A 17,665-nucleotide genomic window follows, 5' to 3' on the forward strand; every position below is an offset into this window, starting at 1 on the left:
CTCAGTCTCGGGATGGGACCCCGGGAGCCGTGTCAGGATGCAGGCAGGGACCTGCCACCTGCCTGACCTGAGATGCCCCGAAAGCGCAAGAACATCACTGCGACCCCCACGCCCAGCAAGCGCCAGGCTGCAGCTGTCGCGGCCGGGCTGGGGCTGTGGGGTTAAACCCACCCCGAGGATGGGAGTAAGAGACGGGGCGGGTGGGGGTGGTGTGGTTGGGTGGGGAGATTTGGGAGCGAGAGGGGGAGAGGATAGTTTGGGGGTGATGTTAGAATATGTCATGGGGTGTTTTGCTTCTGTATCACAGTTACGTCATCTTTGGGGATTCTAGTAATGTTCTGTTAGTATGGAGTTAGATGTTAAACCCAATATTAAAAAATAATTTAAAAAATTTGAGTGTACATAAATGCCCATAATAACGATGACTAATCTCTTCTTGCACAAAAGCTGCCTTGTGGGAAAAGGTATTTCTCTTTAATAAGGGTAATTTTGCTGCTTCTCACACCCTACTCTACTGCCTCCCTTTTGCCAATCCTGAAAAACAGTAGGCACTATGTAATTCAGAAATGAAAATCCACGAATGCTTTCACTGATTAAACTGTATTCATACAATTTTCATATTAGTATATGAACTGCTAGGAAATCCACAAACAGATAGTCTTTGCTTGGCCTACCCTAAGCTTCTGGAAATACACTACCTAGTTAGAAAACACGCACCGGGAAGGTGCTCGATGCACAGATGTGTGTGTCTAACGATGAAGCTTTTGGAAACAGTTTTGTAGCAAATCACACAGCTCCCAACTTAACAAAATACTTCAAAGAAAAGGTATTCCTCTAACAGCAGTAGGTTTGGGTTTTGTGGTTATGGAACAGATCTTAGCAAGAGCAAAAGGATGCAGAAGTTGAAGACAGATACTGTTCTTCAATTTGAAGCAGATTTGCACATTTGCATTGCTTCCACAAAAGACTTGTAAACTGTTCTAGCAAGGGCCTTACAGCCATCACTAATTATTTTGTTTTTGGAAGAATGGCTTTGAAAGCGGGGGCATTGGTGACCCTTAAGATGCAACAAAAACACAAGGAATAGGACTTACTACTAGAAATCAAAGAATTTCATTCTAAAGTAGACATCTAGGCGTCCTCAGATATGTCATACTCTATATCTGCTTCAATTTCATAGAAAATCATAAATCATAGAATAACCAGGTTGGAAGAGACCCACCGGATCATCGAGTCCAACCACTCTCATCAATCACTAAACCATGCCCCTTAGCACCTCGTCCACCCATGCCTTAAACACCTCCAGGGAAGGTGAATCAACCACCTCGCTGGGCAGCCTGTTCCAGCGCCCAATGACCATTTCTGTGAAGAATTTTTTCCTAATGTCCAGCCTAAACCTCCCCTGGTGGAGCAGACGCCATTCCCTCTTGTCCTGTCCCCTGTCACTTGGGAGAAGAGTCCAGCACCCTCCTCTCTACGACCTCCTTTCAGGTAGTTACAGAGAGCCATGAGGTCTCCCCTCAGCCTCCTCTTCTCCAGGCTAAACAACCCCAGCTCTCTCAGCTGTTCCTCATAAGACCTGTTCTCCAGCCCCCTCACCAGCTTTGCTGCTCTTCTCTGGACTCACTCCAAAGCCTCAACATCCTTCGTGTGGTGAGGGGCCCAGAACGGAACACAGTATTCGAGCAGCGGTGTCACCAGTGCAGAGTACAGAGGGAGAATAACCTCCCTGGACCTGCTGGTCATGCTGTTTCTGATACAAGCCAAGATGCCATTGGCCTTCTTGGCCACCTGGGCACACTGCTGGCTCATGTTCAGTTGGCTGTCAACCAGCACCCCCAGGTCCCTCTCCTCCAGGCAGCTTTCTAGACAGACATCTCCTAGTCTGTAGCACTGCATAGGGTTGTTGTGCCCCAAGTGCAGGACCCGGCACTTGGCCTTGTTAAACCTCATGCCATTGGACTCTGCCCAGCGGTCCAGCCTGTTCAGATCCCTTTGCAGAGCCTCCCTACCCTCCAGCAGATCGACACTTCCACCCAGCTTAGTGTCGTCCCCAAACTTGCTAAGGGTGCACTCGATGCCTTCATCCAGGTCATTGATAAAGACATTGAACAGGGCTGGACCCAACACTGAGCCCTGGGGAACCCCACTTGTCACTGGCCTCCAGCTGGAGTTAACACCATTTCCCACCACTCTCTGGGCCCGGCCATCCGACCAGTTTTCCACTGGAGAGTGTGCGCCTGTCCAGGCCAGAGGCTGACAGTTTCCTAAGCAGAATGCTGTGAGAAACTGTGTCAAAGGCTTTACTGAAGTCCAGGAAGACCACATCCACAGCCTTTCCCTCATCCAGCAGCCGAGTCACTTCGTCATAGAAGGCGATCAGGTTAGTTTGGCAAGACCTGCCTTTTGTGAACCCATGTTGACTGGGCCTGATCACCCGGTTCTCTTGCATGTGCTTCATGATAGCACTCAAGATCACCTGCTCCATGACTTTCCCTGGCACTGAGGTCAGACTGACAGGCCTGTAGTTCCCTGGGTCCTCCCTGCGACCCTTCTTGTAGATGGGCACAACATCAGGCACCTCCAGTCCAGTGAGACTTCCCCAGTCTTCCAGGACTGTTGGAAGATGATGGAAAGGGGTTTGGCCAGCACATCCGCCAGCTCCTTCAATACCCTTGGATGAATCCCATCCGGCCCCATAGACTTGTGGGTGTCTAGTTGGGCTAGCAAGGCTCTGACCACCTCCTCTTGGATCATGGGAGCCTCATTATGCTCCTCTAGCTCCTGGGTTAGTACACAGATGGCACGACCCTCCTTACAACTAAAGACTGAGGCAAAGAAGGCATTAAGTACCTCAGCCTTTTCCTCATCCCCTGTCACTGTTGTTCCTTCTGCGTCCAACAGGGACTGTATGGTCTCCCTAGTCCTCCTTTTATTATTTATATATTTATAGAAGGATTTTTTGTTATCTTTCACAGACCTGGCCAATCTGAATTCTAGTTGAGCCTTAGCCCTTCTGATTTTTTCTCTACACAATCTCACTTCCCTCCTGTAGTCCACCCAAGAGGCCTGTCCCCTCTTCCAGAGCCCATAAACATTTCTCTTCTTGATATCACTCAAGAGCTCTCTGTTCAACCAAGCTGGCTTTCTCCCCTGCCGGCTTTTTTTCCGGAACACGGGGATGGCTTTCTCCTGAGCTGCTAGGATTTCCTTTTTGAAGAGCTCCCAGCCCTCATGGGCTCCCTTGCCCTTGAGTACTGTCTCCCATGAGACTTCGCCAACCAGCCTTCTGAAGAGTTCAAAGTCTGCCCTCTGGAAATTTAATGCTACCGTCCTACTAACCACCCTCTTCACTTCACCTAGAACAGAAAACCCTATCATCTCATGGTCACTCAGTCCTAGGCGTCCACCTACTGCCACATCTCCCACAAGGCCTTCTCTGTTCACAAACAGCAGGTCCAGGAGGGCACCCTCCCTTGTTGGTTCATTCACCAACTGTGCAAGGAAGTTGTCTTCCACGCACTCCAGGAACCTCCTAGACTGCTTCCTTTCTGCTCTATTGTACTCCCAGCAGATATTAGGAAGATTGAAGTCTCCCACAAGAACGAGAGGCATTGATCAAGAGATTAACCCCAGCTGTTTATAGAAGAGATCATCAGCTGCTAAATTTGTTGGTGTTCGCTGTAATCGGTATTTTCAACAAGTAGATGAGATGGGACGGGTACATTGGTAAAGACGGGTTCAATTTGTCAAATGAATCCCATCCAAGAAGAGATGAAAATCCATTCAATGTCTTGGAGCTATTAAGCAAGTCTCTGCTCTTGGTATGTATCCTTCTCTGTAAATCAGAGAGATATGGACTTGATGGGTGGATTGCTTGGTGCATAAGGAATTGGTTGGTGGTTGCATTCAGAGAAGTGGTCAACATCTCGATGTCCAGACGGAGATCCATGACAAGCGGTGTCCCTCAGGGGTGACATATAACACACACACCCACCGCTCCCGAAGCTGCTGAAGAGGCTGCTGCTTTGCTGAGCCACAGAGTGGAGAGGGGCCAGGTGGAGGTCTGGTAGCCAGTCCAAGCCTGTGGCCATAACAAAGCCCATGTGTGCAGCCAGGGTAAGTAGGGGAGAATGAGCGATTATGTCTCTGCCACTCATGTGCCTGTCAGGATGACCAAACTGGCCCATGGTCACCCCCCGTACACACACACATACCAACGCAGGTATGTGGAGGTACATCATAACTACAGAACAAAACCAAGGACTCAGAGGTGATCCTCAAAACAAAAGTATTAATTGTATTTGTGAATAGAAATACTATGAGTTTTTGTGATGGAAACATGTTGATCTATGACCCTGGAGTTCTCTGGATTCCTACACACTGGTGGGGGTTGCACTGCAATCCACTGTCCCCCTACCCTCTGCGCCGCCGATGAAAGGTAAAGGAGATGGGCGGACTGGCTATAAGAGAATGAGAGGAGCAACCACTAATGGGAGCTCCCTCTCAGCTGGCCTGAGATCGCCCACCGACATGAACAATCCACGAGCACCGGAGGGTTTGCAGAAACTTCACTCACAGCAGCTTCAAGCAAACACCTAAAGACTGTATCGCTGAACTCTGTACAGGTTGTATAGTCCTTTCCAAACCCTTATAGGATGCTAATATTGGTCTAGACTTAAGGTGATATTCTTGATTAGAATTTTAACATTATGGGTAAAGAACGAAATGTTTAAATACAGTTCTGGGTCCTTCTCTGTCACACTCAGGGTGTGACAAGGGGTCCATACCGGGACCACTGCAGTTCAATATTTTCATTGATGATATAGACAGGGAGATCAAGTGCACCCTGAGCAAGTTTGCAGATGACACGAAGCTGAGTGGTTCAGGTGTCACACCAGAAGGATGGGACATCACCCAAAGGGACCTGGCAAACATGAGAACCTCAGGAGGTTAAACGAGGATGATGTGACTGAGAGCAGCCCTGCAGAGAAGGGCTTTGGAGTGCTGATTGAGGAGAAGCTCGAAATGAGCCAGTGACATAGGTTCAAGGCCAGGTAGGATGGGCCCTTGGGCACCCTGGTCTAGTGGGAGGTGTCCCTGCCCATGTCAGGGGGTTGGAACTAGGTGATCTTTAAGGTCCCTTCCAACCCAAACTATTCTATGATTCCACAATTCTACAATTCTGTGGTACTGAGAGACGCTTTAGGAAGCTGATGAATATGATGGACAGCTACTTAATTGCACAGGAGGAAGATACTTCACTGCTGGAATGTTATTATTTAAGTAATGCTTGTCTGGAAACTGACCAGGATTTCCAGCCAAAGGCATTTTCAACCACTGCACCTACAGCTGCATGTAGGGCACACCAGCTCCCTTAAACCTCTCCCTCGCCAGGAGGACCTGGGGAGGCTGTTGGGAGCACAGCGGAACACAAGGAGCCCCAGATGGAGCCACAGACTCCAGATGGCCTGGGCGATTCTCCCTTCTGTGCGTCCCCAAACTTCCTTCTTTTCAGGTTAGAACCGAGCACAACCCCTGCAGCCTGAAGATGCTCTTGATGGCGAGAGCAGAGACGACCGCTGGCAATGGCTCCTGTCTTTCTTTCAGGCTCCATGATGGCATCCCAAGGGCCTGGGCAGGCGCAGCCCATGCCTGCAGCCTGGGTGCTCCTGGCGGGCACGACACGTGAGGCACTTTCTGCAGGTACGGCCCCCCTCTCTGCTCTGGCATCCTGGTACCTTCAGCATCCCCAACCCCCAGGCACCCTCAGACTTCCCCGAAACCCCGTCCCCCTAGCCTTTATGGCATGGGCGTTCAGCGATGCTGCGTGAGCGTTCATGCCCTCGCCTGGGCGACGCGTACCCAGCAAACACAACGTACAGAGAAATTCCCATACCCTTGGGGCCACCGGTCCTTTTTGACCTCCCGTAAGCAAGAGTCCTGCCCGATCTACAGCCCTCGTCCTACCAGCAGCACAGTTCCCGCTGTGGGGAGTGCCCCAGCCGTGAGCTGCACTGCGGAGCAGGAGAAGCTCAGCCATGGGAGCCAGCTCAGCGGGTGGCTTGGACAACGCCCCAGCTTGGCACGGCTCCCGTTCCCCTCTGCAGGCCTGCATGTGGCTCCGTATGGGCGCATCTCTGGTTGCAGAGATGTTCTGCAACCAGAGTCCAGCCAACAACATGCCTCCTCCAGCCACCATGAGGCTCAGCCGTGGGGCGTCTCGGCAAGGTGCTGCGCCATGGTGCCCCCGGGGCCGGCCACAGCACCCCGGGAAGAGACCAGGCACTCCGATCCCCCCGGTGCAGCCCCGATCTGCTCCTGGGTATGAGGAGATGGAGAGGCAATTCTCCCACCTCAGCCTCTCCACGGTGGCTGCCCCACTGGGGCCACTCACCAGCAAGAGCGTCCTCAGTGCCCACACTGCGCCCCACATGCCAACTGGTAGACACCCAGGTAGTGGCAGAACAGATGTCACCCGGCATGACATCTGCGCGCTCTCGCTGTGCATGGAGCTGCTGACCATCGACGGGGCTGAACGTGACACCGCCATCGCAGACCTGAGTTTTGAGTGGCTCAGTCTTGGGATGGGACCCCGGGAGCCGTGTCGGGATGCAGGCAGGGACCTGCCATCTGCCCGACCTGAGATGCCCCGAAAGCACAAGAATATCACTGCGACCCCCACGCCCAGCAAGCGCCGGGCTGGGGCTGTCGAGGCTGGGCTGGGGCTGTGGGGTTAAACCCACACCAAGGATGGGAGGAAGAGACGGGTCGGGTGGGGGTGGCATGGTTGTGTGGGGAGAGTTGGGAGAGATAGGGGAAAGGATAGTTGGGGGGTGGTGTTAGAATTTGTCATGGGAGTTTTTTACCTCTCTGTTACAGTTAAATCTTCTTTGGGGATTCTAGTAATGTTCTGTTAGTATGGAGTTAGATGTTAAACCCAATATTAAAAAATAATTTAAAAAATTTGAGTGTACATAAATGCCCATAATAACGATGACTAATCTCTTCTTGCACAAAAGCTGCCTTGTGGGAAAAGGTATTTCTCTTTAATAAGGGTAATTTTGCTGCTTCTCACACCCTACTCTACTGCCTCCCTTTTGCCAATCCTGAAAAACAGTAGGCACTATGTAATCCAGGAGTGAAAATCCACGAATGCTTTCACTGATTAAACTGTATTCATACAATTTTCATATTAGTATATGAACTGCTAGGAAATCCACAAACAGATAGTCTTTGCTTGGCCTACCCTAAGCTTCTGGAAATACACTACCTAGTTAGAAAACACGCTCCGGGAAGGTGCTTGATGCACAGATGTGTGTGCCAAACGATGAAGCTTTTGGAAACAATTTTGTAGCAAATCACACAGCTCCCAACTTAACAAAATACTTCAAAGAAAAGGTATTCCTCTAACAGCAGTGGGTTTGGTTTTAGTTTTTATGGAACAGATCTTAGCAAGAGCAAAAGGATGCAGAAGTTGAAGACAGATACTGTTCTTCAATTTGAAGCAGATTTGCACATTTGCATTGCTTCCACAAAAGACTTGTAAACTGTTCTAGCAAGGGCCTTACAGCCATCGCTAATTATTTCTTTTTTGGAAGAATGGCTTTGAAAGCGGGGGCATTGATGACCCTTAAGATGCAACAAAAACACAAGGAATAGGACTTACTACTAGAAATCAAAGAATTTCATTCTGAAGTAGACATCTAGGCTTCCTCAGATACATCATACTCTGCTTCTGTTTCTATTTCTATTTGTTGCTCTTAACTGTAATTGGTATTTTTAATAAGTAGATGAGATGTGAGGGATACTTTGTTAAAGGCAGGTTCAATTAGTCAAATGAATCCCATCTAAGAAGAGATGAAAATCCGTTTAATGTCTTGGAGCTATAAGGCAAGTTTCTGCTCATGATATGTACTTGTCTGTCTGTCTGAAGACCTGTTGGAGTACGCGCATCATTGTAGACTTCAGGAACATTGAAAACAGGAGGAAGAAAGGCAGGTAAATTTCTTTGAGAGCATTCTAGTCGCATGACCAATGGGAAACAGACAACAAGGTGGGCAAATCATTTGTTATTTAACTAGTATGTTAATTTCTGTGAAGCCTAGGCTATGTTCCAAGAAGGTAGTTAAAAGAAGCGGTAGTAGTCATGGGACTATGATGTTCAGTTCTGCTATCATTAGGAAAAAACATATAGTGAATAACCAGAACGGTTGTAGAAGAGACTGAAAAAACTTTTTCACAACTTAATCAAAAATCAGGTCTTAGAGAGACTTTCATCTTTCTCAGTTCAATTCTGCTGTTTATCAAAAGAAAGATGAAAGATGACTTTATTATAGATGGACTTGTATGTCATCAGTGAAAATAAAAGTTAACAATGAATGTTATCTTCCAAGATAAACACAATAGCAATTATTTGCTGTTAAAGCCATAAAAGTAAAAAAATAAGCTCCTTATCCATATTAATCCATAAAAACTGTGGCAGCTCATCACTGGAACACAACAGCATATTTTGATACGCACTAAGTGTTTATTTTCGTCAACAGACTCCACTTGTTTGGCTCAAACCTGGATTAACAAAATAAAGTTTTATGGCTTGTGTTGGATTGGAGATCTAACTCCAGGAGCTTATGGTTATACCTGACCCTTAGCTACTGTGGTTCTGCTATTTTGGGGTTTTAGAAAACATATATTTATTATAAGCATCATAGAAGAATCTGAGGAAACCATCATATGCTTTTTGTCCTATTCTTCGCGTTCTACATCCCAAAACAAACAGGGCAAAATAAAATTAATGCGAATCTAGCTTAAGTCTGAAGCTGAATATGGAGTTTGGAGTTCTACATGGCAGGTAAATAAAGCATTTGTATGTAGCAGTCACCATTATAATAATGTATCATTTTATTATTGTACCAGCCAAGTCACTACATTTGTCCTTCATAACAGGACAAAACCTATCCTTGGATTTTTGAGTAGTTATCACTATTAGTTGCCTTCTCTCTAATATCATCAGTCACTGTTTATAAAGGACTGAACCTTAGTCCTGGGAAGGAGTCACTGTAGTCTGCCTGAGGAATTAATGTGGGTGGGTAATACATGAGAAAGAAGATACTGCAAGATACTTTAGGAAGCTGATGAATGTGAGGGACAGCTACTTAATTGCAGAGGAGGAAGTTATTTCACTACTGAAATGTCATTATTTAAGTAATGATTATCTGTTCAACAAGCATCTACTTAATAGAAATGTTATTAAAGCTAAACTACAGTGAAGCCGTGAGATGTCTCATTCAAAACAAGACAGGCAAGTCAAAACGAGTAATGAGATACTTATTTTAGTATTTTCATTTTAGCTATTTATTGTAATTACTGTTGGATGCTATATCTTTTATTGCTTCATTTGTCACTTGATGTTTGGTGCCACCTGGTTTGCATTTTTGTGTTCTAAGAACTTAAGTAATATAAAATAATTTTTTTTTGTTTTGACTGTTGCATAGTTGAAGAAGTGATAAGAAAAGAGGATAAGATATGAAGCAACAGAAATTAGGATTTCATATTAAGTAATTTAACCTGAACTGCTAGATGAAAATGGGCATGTGGTAATATGAACTTGTAATTTTCAGTCTCTCCTGGCTGCAACAGAAAAGCTTTAAACTGTATTAAATGTGCTACCTGCAAGATATAGAATTAGAATAAACATTGAAACCTCTCCGCTGCTATTATTTAAATCTAATTGTCTTTAAGGTGCAGTTTTTCCTGGAGCAGAGAGAGGAGTTAAAGATTAATATAAATAAAAGACCATAGTAATAAGGATCTTGATTACTAAACATGAATCAAAATATACTCAAAGCTGTAAAATCATGGACCAAAGAAACTTAAGGGAGAGACAATTACACTAAAAAATTCTTGTGCATTTCTTTTTACCTTCATATTTACATTACCCTCCAAAATAGCAGTAATACAGTTTAATGATTTCAAAGGCTTTCACTGCCAGTCAGCAGTAGCTAAATGCAACATGTACACACATTTCTGCGATATTTTGCTGGTAATACATAATTGAGTTTCTTTTCTACTTTTATGTTTATTATATCAAGAGATCAATATATAGGACAGCCTCACAAATTCTGTTATTTGCAGAAGTTATTCTATGCTAACATAAATGAGAGCACAATCTAAACCCAGACATTTCAAATTTCAAATAAAGGGATACTGAGTTTGTTTTCCTAATAATCTAGATACTTCGTACAGAAACTTCTCTGTTTAGAGCAGGTGGAATGGGAAAATTGAAATTACTTAGATTTAATATATTTTTATTTAGATACACAGTATTTGTATATTCAATTTGTTCTTGAATTTTAAGTCAAACCAGACAATTGTCTTTTACATTAATGTGTTCATCTGTTTTGCTCCCTTTGTCATCAAGGTACAACACACAGAATCACAGAATCACTACAAATACTCAGGAAGCCACTTAGGAAAGATGCCCTTCTTAGGCTTTCTGTTTATGAATGGAGGACTACACAGTCCCCTATAACGTCCTCCACTGTTAATGGACAGTCATAGATTTGGTGGATTGACTGCTCGGTGGATACAGATTTGGCTCGTTGGCTGCATCCAGAGTGTAGTGGTAAACAGCTTCATGTCCAGATGGAGAGCAGTGACAAACGGTGTCCCTTCAGGGTCTGTATTGGGACTGGTACTGTTCAATATCTTCAATAATAAGCATGTGCTCGAGTGCACCCTCAGTAAGTCTGTAGCTGATGTGAAGTTGAATAGCGGGGTTGACACACCTGAGGGACATTTCCCTCCTTAACTCGTCCTGTCCTCAAAACTCTACGTAACCTTCAAACAGCTCCCAGCCTCACTAAGTTGACTACTGGAAACAAACTATTTGCTGGCCATCATGCAATGAGTAAAATTAAACCAAGCCTGAGAAACAAATACAACTTCCCAACATTTCTCCATCCCATCAAGCCTCTAAACAGAATTGATGCTATCACCAAATCCTATATAAGTACTTCCCAAAATGCAGTATACTTCATCCAGTATGCCATATGTGTTTCCGAAAGCATGTGTGTGGAAAAAAAGAATAGAATCATAGAATAATCAGGTTGGAAGAGACCCACCAGATCACCGAATCCAACCATTCCTATCAATCACTAAACCATGCCCCTTAGCACCTCGTCCACCCGTGCCTTAAACACCTCCAGGGAAGGTGAATCAACCATCTCCCTGGGCAGCCTGTTCCAGTGACCAATGACCCTTTCTGTGAAAAACTTTTTCCTAATGTCCAGCCTAAATCTCCCCTGGCGGAGCTTGAGGCCATTCCCTCTTGTCCTGTCCCCCATCACCTGGGAGAAGAGGCCAGCACCCTCCTCTATACAACCTCCTTTCAGGTAGTTACAGAGAGCAATGAGGTCTCCCCTCAGCCTCCTCTTCTCCAGGCTAAACAACCCCAGCTCTCTCAGCCACTCCTCGTAAGACCTGTTCTCCAGCCCCTCCACCAGCTTTATTGCTCTTCTCTGGACTCACTCCAGAGCCTCAACATCCTTCTTGTGGTAAGGGGCCCAGAACGGAACACAGTATTCGAGGAGCGGTGTCACCAGTGCGGAGTACAGAGGGAGAATAACCTCCCTGGACCTGCTGGTCACACTGTTTCTGATACAAGCCAAGATGCCATTGTCCTTCTTGGCAACCTGGGCTCACTGCTGGCTCATGTTCAGTTGGCTGTCAACCAGCACCCCCAGGTCCCTCTCCTCCAGGCAGCTTTCTAGACAGACATCTCCTAGTCTGTAGCACTGCATAGGGTTGTTGTGCCCCAAGTGCAGGACCTGGCACTTGGCCTTGTTAAACCTCATGCCATTGGACTCTGCCCAGCGGTCCAGCCTGTTCAGATCCCTTTGCAGAGCCTCCCTACCCTCCAGCAGATCGACACTTCCACCCAGCTTAGTGTCGTCCCCAAACTTGCTAAGGGTGCACTCGATGCCTTCATCCAGGTCTCTGATAAAGACATTGAACAGGGCTGGACCCAGCACTGAGCCCTGGGGAACCCCACTTGTCCCTGGCCTCCAGCTGGATTTCACACCATTTCCCACCACTCTCTGGGCCCGGCCATCCGACTAGTTTCCCACCCAGGAGAGTGTGCGCCTGTCCAGGCCAGAGGCTGACAGTTTCTCAAGCAGAATGCTGTGAGAAACCGTGTCAAAGGCTTTACTGAAGTCCAGGAAGATACATCCACAGCCCTTCCCTCGTCCAGCAGCCGAGTCACTTTGTCATAGAAGGCGATCAGGTTAGTTTGGCAAGACCTCCCTTTGTGAACCCATGTTGACTGGGCCTGATCACCCGGTTCTCTTGCATGTGCTTCATGATCGCACTCAAGATCACCTGCTCCATGACTTTCCCTGGCACTGAGGTCAGACTGACAGGCCTGTAGTTTCCTGGGTCCTCCCTGCGACCCTTCTTGTAGATGGGCACAACATCAGCCAGCCTCCAGTCCAGTGAGATTTCCCCAGTCTTCCAGGACTGTTGGAAGATGATGGAAAGGGGACAGTAACAACAAACCAAACCAGTATTATTGTGCCTGCTGAATGAATTTACATGTAAGCCACAAAGCTGAGAAGAACTTGGTACCCAAGGGTACATATGCATTTCATTCACCTCTGACCTCTTCTTCTCATCCTCAAGGGAGTTCTAAAAGTCGTCTTCAATGGATAAAACAGCATAGTGAATTAATAACTCTGGCAGCTATTAGAAACCATAGATTCAATGAAGGGACAGCCTTTATAGGGTGTAATAATTTGCTCCCTCTCCCCAGTTAACCTCTCCATGTAACACAGGTAATAAATCATCCATCTCTCCCTCTCTTCTGCTGCACACAAACATCCTATCATGCCTTTCCCTGCTAATTCTTCCTCCACTTCCTACATTTAATGGGCATGTTCTCCAACATCCTTTCCTCTCCCTGCCTTCTACCTAACCAGCAGTGGTTTGGTTCAGTCTCCAGAGGAGGTAACAGCCTTCCCAAAGCCAGGCCTCACAGTGAACACCAATGAGAAGCCTTATATGCAATTCAGCTATGAGTCAACCACTTTCACCCTACAAATATGACAGCCTTAGGATAAGAGGTTGAAGAAGTTCAACAGCAATACCTTTTCTGAAAACAGCTCTAAAGTTAGGAACTATAAAACTGACATAGACCTACTGTACAGCTTAATAAAAAAGGCCCAAAGAAAACTTACTTTCATACAGCGCTTCACCCCTGAAAACTGAAATCTTTTTAGGTGATTCAAGAACACACTGGAGACACTCTCAAATTCAATACTGAAAACATTTTCTGTAGTACACTTATTTTTATTCTCACTTATGAACAGAACATTTGGATATGTAAAAAACCATCACAGTTTTTCTGTTAGTCAAATCAACAGGGTACTCTACTTATGTATGTGTGTTCTGCAGAAATACATACTCTCAGGAATAAAATTAGAGCAAATCAAAATAACTAACTCATGATTTACTGTCATCTCTGCTCCTTCCAGTTGCTGACATTTATGGGAAACACTCCTTTTCTTCTTCACATAACAAGCAGGTATCAACACATAAGAAATAAGAATCATGCCTATCCAAAGTAAACCAAATTCTGTCTTATTTTCCTTCAACACTGTGTCTTTCCTATTTTATTTTTAAAACATATAGATTTGAATCCTTCTGTCAGCTTCACATCAAGTCTACTATTGCAGTCTGCAGAGTATCTTCGTATCTCCCCAGCAGTGTGGAAATCTGCAAGACTAATTTCACCAGCTGATCCTTAGATTTAATTTTGGAATTATCTTTTTTTATAGCCAAGATTTAGCTTCAGACTGCAGGTGACCGCCCTAAGTTTTCCTTTTTGTCTACAGCTATAGTTCCATGTTTGTGGTTGTGTGTTGTAATATTACCTTGGAGTACAAACTTGATTCAGTTCAGACACAAGGGCACTTTTCCAACACCATTAGCAAGAGCCAATGGTGGAAGTTTTTGGATGGTGAGAAGCCTGATGCTCTAACTGCTACACACATGGCTGTTACTGTTAAAATGCAGACAAGTATTTATGTTCACTTATTTATGTACAGGCTTAAATTGAGATGGATGAGAGACATGCTGAGAAGTTCTTTGCCAGAATCGTTTGGCTGGAGGGGATCATAACAGAAGTCCTACTTCTGTCTAGACAATTTCCACTGAAGTCCACCAGTGTAGATACTCTTCAGGGGTATGCATACGAGAACAGGTTGGTGAGGTGTGAGGAAAGGACTGCAGAAGCCAGGCATCTCCAGTGTAATACAGCAAGAGATAACAGAGTGAGAGGAGGAGCCAAGAGAGACTGTGGTCTGCTCAGTGCCTGAACCAGCTCTTTTATCACCTGCCTTAGCTTCTGCTTTTCCTCCCACTCTTGCATCGGTACAGGAACATTTCCAGCACAGACTGTTAGTGCGGCTTGGCTTCAATTCACAGCTGCCTGGAATGCTCTCCACACTCCCAAATAGCATGTGTTCACTTTGCCATATCTTCCCGTATAAGTGCATCTTACTATTTAGTGCTCCCACGCACTGGCTTCCACAGTAGGTTAGCCATTCTCTTAAAGGCATCTTTTGTGGCAGTGTGTGGCTTCATCCACAGGTGTCACAACCCTTTAGGCAAGTGCTGGGAAATTGCTTCTGTTCTGTCCCCAGTTAGATGAGTACATACAGGGAGCAGGATAACTCTTCTTACATTATTACATACTACTACATTGGCTGGTGCTAATGATTGCTGGGCTCTGCAAGTGTGCTTTGGGATGGGAAACAGGCAGACAAGTTCAGTCTGGGAGAAAAATGAAGACACCTTGCTGGTGGTAGCTATGCTGTGCCTGCACATTCCTAAAACATAGGCATCCCTTGATGTGGCAGAAGGGCTCTGCTCCTTGGATGAAGTCCAGCAACTGGTGTACACGGAGAAGAAGCAGCGGGAAAAACGATTTGCTGATGATCTACTCTTTGTAGAGTCCCAGAAAAGATATAGCAGAATAGGACTAAGGGGAATATGAATAATGGCAGAGAATAATGGCTCCAGTGGGGACAGTTTTACTTTTTATATCTAAACTTTGCTTCAAATGACATGACATTGAGCAATGTCATTCTAGGTCAGCAAAACATTCTTTGCTCAAGCAATGAACCAGTTTTGTTATTATACAGCTTGCCTCTAGAGCACCTAGACACTGGGGACTAAGCTACTCTGAGCAGCAAATATACTGTTTCCCTCTGTGAACTAAAGTTCAGTTCTGGTCCCCCAAGGAGCACGTCCTTATGTCAATGTGAGTTTGGAGTAGAGCTTACAGGGCAGGGTCCGTCACAGCAGGAGACTGCGGATAGCATAAGCATGCAGGGCACAAGACTACTGGCAGTACTAGACTGATCTTTGGCAAAATGATCACAACCTGGCTATGCATGTTACCCATTCCCTGCTGCAATTCAACTGTTGTCCTTTCCTGTTGGGAAAACTTACACATAAACAAGCAGAGCTGTTCACCGTGAAGAATTCCAAATACCCTGCTACAGTTCTGGAACACAATGGGAAAATCTAAACGTGGGGCTTCAGAAAGTAGTCAGTGTTCTCACGAAAAGGACATGACACTCAACAGCCAGTGAGAATTCAGTTACACTTGTTAGGTGATCCCAGAGGTTTGCTTTGATCATGGCACCGCCTCCTGTAAAATGGCTAAGCTGGTCCTACTCAGAAAAGGGTGCACGTTCTGACAGAAGAACTCGAAAAGCTGCCCCACTACTAGAAAAAGACTAAAGCTCTTCAGACTATTTAAAACAAGCTTATTTTAGTTCAAAGCTTTGCAAGACAGAAACATGGAGATTTTGATTCAGAACTGGCACACTAAAACTGGGTTTATTATCTTGTGAAACCACAGTTTCACTGATTGTAAGAAACAGAGGTTAAATGGGAGCCTGCATGTAACAGCGCTTTTGAGTTTTAAATGCTGCTGTGATTTCTGCCCTTTCCCCTACCTTCTCCTCACATGTTTCTTTTAAATTGAGGCAAAAGACTTTGGGGAATATGGTACCTAATGACCTTACTGTATGATATTGAAATGCCTGTTTATCACACTTCTCTTACCTTGACCTAAATTAAAATCTTTTCAACATTTTGCAAGTAAACCTCTCTGCTGTGAAACCTAGGAAAAAGGTTCTTGCTATTTTAAATCGTTCCAAGAGCTGTTATTGAACACCACTTCTAAAAAAAATTTACCTAACAGACTAGGTGTCTTCTGTCTTTACTTTCAGCAAGACATTAAAATTCCTGTCTGTGCATGACCTAATCTGAAGCTGTAACTTGTACTTACACTACAATAGAGTTCTTTCACTTTTTCCTATCACAAGTTTTGAACAGACATCCAGTCTTCTGTGTCACCCATTTCACCCAACTTCTGTAGCAGAGCCATAGCTAAGTGCTCATGTAGCACAATGACATTCTCCATCCTTGCTTTATTTTAATAATTATGCTTGCATTTGGTGGTGCACAGACAGCTCTGTTTTATGAAAGGGAATACTTCTTTGCAAGGGTTATTAGGTCTTACTTGTTACAGCTTGTCTTTATTTTTTTGAAGGTCCATCTTCTACAAAACTGTGATCTACTTTATTGGAACAGAGAGCTGATCAAGATCAGTTGGTTGCCTGCTCAGCATTTGAACATTTTGGATTGAAAAAAAACCTGATGATTTGTCCTCTCAGTTGACCTGAGCACTTCTCACCACCATCTGTGGCTAGCAGAAACACTGTAAATTCCACAAGTGATAGAAAATTGGGAGAACCAGGATTTGAAGGAATAACATCAAGTTGGTTCCTTACACAAGAATCTTTAAACACATTATACAAGCAAGTTATTCACACAAGCAGTTAAAATCTACCGTTTGCTGAAGTTTAAACTCTTCCATCTGAGCAAATGGCTAATTCAGATTAAGATAATTTGGTTTGCTAAGAAGGCAACCCTTTCAGAACTATAGAAAGCCACCAGTTCCAGAAGGAGAAGGCATTTTTAGTTGAGAGAGTATTTTTATCTGAATAATGTCACCCCTACTCTAGTAGAACCTATTTTTCAATAAACCTAGTAGCATATTAAAAATCAGACTAATGCATTTATGCACTGTATCTTGTACTAGACTTAGAAACAACTAACTACAAGTAGGCAATTCTTACAAAAGAAGAACATTAAATTCTACTATTTGGAAAGCATGGTGTAGAAAAAACTTCACAAATAATTGAGAAACTTCTGCATAAATTAGCACAAGACTTGAAGCAATTATTGCTTTCTTTACTGATCCATACAAAATCAAATCTTGTGTACATGTAGGATTTTTCCTGACTTGTTGACAGAACACCACCATTGTAATGACTGCCAGTGTCAGGATCAGCATAATGATATATGGAGAACCATTCAAATACATTGAAGTGTTAACATTCTGAGTCAGCCTTCAAAAAACCCTGCAAAGTGTGACCCACAGTTAGTCTATGATTATTACTTGGGAAAAATCACACTTGGATACCAAAAAGTTAGAAGGCCAGTTTGACCCTCACAGCAATTTCTTTTCATCTGGCCTGCCTCAAATCTCTCTTATTCTATTTCTACATTTAAATTAACTCTTAAATCA

The sequence above is a fragment of the Phaenicophaeus curvirostris genome, chromosome Z (genome assembly GCF_032191515.1).
Source record: "Phaenicophaeus curvirostris isolate KB17595 chromosome Z, BPBGC_Pcur_1.0, whole genome shotgun sequence".
Classification (NCBI taxonomy): Eukaryota; Metazoa; Chordata; class Aves; order Cuculiformes; family Cuculidae; genus Phaenicophaeus; species Phaenicophaeus curvirostris.